This window comes from Octopus sinensis, linkage group LG3, assembly GCF_006345805.1.
Source record: "Octopus sinensis linkage group LG3, ASM634580v1, whole genome shotgun sequence".
NCBI classification, from domain to species: Eukaryota; Metazoa; Mollusca; class Cephalopoda; order Octopoda; family Octopodidae; genus Octopus; species Octopus sinensis.
This window is the reverse complement of record NC_042999.1, coordinates 55,056,302-55,058,801: the sequence shown is the minus strand read 5'-3', so window position 1 is coordinate 55,058,801 and position 2,500 is coordinate 55,056,302.

The following is a 2,500-nucleotide window of genomic DNA, read 5'->3' as shown; positions in this document are numbered from 1 at the left end:
ATATGTGTGCGAGTGTGTGCATGTGTGTGTGTAGGGTATGTGCGTGTGTGTATATGTGTACGTGTGTGTACATGCGTGTATATGTGTGTGTGTACATGCGTGTATATGTGTGCGTGTGTGTGCATGTGTGTGTGTAGTGTATGTGCATATGTGTATATGTGTACGTGTGTGTGCGCGTGTGTATAGTGTATTACGTGTGCGTTTATGTGTACGTGTGTGTACGTGTATGTGTGTGTATGTGTGTGCATATGTGCGTGCGTGTGTGTGTAGCGTATGTGTGTGTGTGCGCGCATGTGTATAGTGTGTGTACGTGTGTGTACGTGTATGTTTGTGTGTAGTGTATGTGCGTGTGTGTATATGTGTACGTGTGTGTACGTGTGTGTGCGCGTGTGTATAGTGTATGTACGTGTGCGTTTATGTGTACGTGTGTGTACGTGTATGTGTGTGTATGTGTGTGTATATGTGCGTGCGTGTGTGTGTACGCGTGTGTATAGTGTGTGTACGTGTGCGTTTATGTGTACGTGTGTGTATGTGTGTGTATATGTGTGTGCATGTGCGTGTAGTGTATATGTGTGTGTGTGTGCTGGCATTGCGCTTCGTTGCATTCAGATGTCAATGTCTATGCTTTATCATGTTTTGTTTGAATTATTTTCGCTGTTTTATTTATTCATTTATTTCTTTCTTAAAAAGAACAGGTGCATGTTGCAAGGATTGTAACCGCGGGACGGACGAAATGTAAAACAAACCCCACAATAAACACACATACACACACACACCACTCTCTCAACCACCCACCCCGACACCCGACCGTTCTTTTGCTCTTGTCAAAAAAATACCCACATCCCCCCCCCCCCCCCCCCACCGCCACCCATTACCGCAACTGTCGCTTCCACCGATGCTACTCACCTCGCTACTAAACACCTTCGCCCTCACCAAGAAAACCCGAAACACTTCTTAACCCTCGTATTGCGAATCCCCAATCGTCCCACACACACACACTCTCTCTCTCTCTCTCTCTCTCTCTCTCTCTCTCTCTTTCAATCGTTTCCTCCTCCTCCCACTCCTCCATCCCTTCCTCTCCTTCCTCCTCCTCTTCTTCTTCTTCCTCCCCCTCTATTACGTTACATTTGTCATGGTCGCCAGTCAATAGATTGTTGTTCAGTTTGAAGTATTTCTTTGTTGCACGGTTGATCTGTGAATGTTGAATACAGGGGAACGACATGCCAACACCACAACTGTCACCACCACCACCACCACTACCGACGACGACAACGGCGACAACAACAACAACAACTATAACAATAACAACACCAGCTGCAAGATCAACAGAACTGTGATGACGTAAACAAGGCTGAGAGCAGCAATTGTACCTGAAAATGGAGAGGGATCGAAATAGTGTATGTAAATGATAGATAGATAGATAGATAGATAGATAGATAGATAGATAGATAGATAGATAGATAGATAGATACATACATACATACATACATACATACATACATACATACATACATAAAAAGGAGTACTGGTGAAATGTTCCAGTGAAGACCTCAGTAAAATGTAAGCACAACAGACCCGATATAATGATTTGGGATGGGGATGGATGGTATTCATTGCAGCTCCGTGAAGCTATTATTAGGAATTTTCCAAAGAATTTTAGGTATTACTCTATTATCAACTCACATACGGTAAGGATTGGTTTTTCTAACACAAAAAATCTCTTACAAATTATCTCTTCACATAATAACAACTTGTTAAATATTAATACATTTACTAATACTAACATTAATTTAGCTAATACCATCCATCCCTCTAGAAATATTAATAACAGGGTTATTGTATCTGAAGTCAATTCCAACAGAATCAAGTTTATGTCAAGTAACTCTAAAATTGAAAATTCTATATACCAGTGTAAAATTATTACTCATAATAAAGTGCAATTTTACATTGGAAGCACATCTTTACAGTAATCTAAAAGAATTTGTAACCATTACTCGACATTTAGGAATAGGAATAAACGTAACATTACAGGGCTCAATAAATTAATTTGGGGATCTAAAAGACCACAATAAACAGTTTAATTTAGAATGGTTGATTCTCTCAATCTCGATACCTTATGACAAAGACAAGGAATTCTGTCTTCTCTGTTATTCTGAACTATTTTTCATTATTTTTTCTAAAGCTCCTCTAGTAAACACGGTTATAGAGAGTGCATACCTATGTAAACATTGGCAAAAACACACCTTTAGTTCATATAAGTAATCACTATCATTATATACAAATTAAACATTAATTTTCTTCTTATATTTCACATTCACTAAAAATATATATTTTCCTAGTTTATAAGGTTTCATTTAATATACATATAGTCATATACTTCTCATTTATTTAACTTTTCTTTAATTTATCCCTCCTCTTTCTATAGGTTACCTCTGACGTATAATCATATAACGTTTTTTCAAACAATATTAATAGCGTTCAGTTAATCACTATACATATC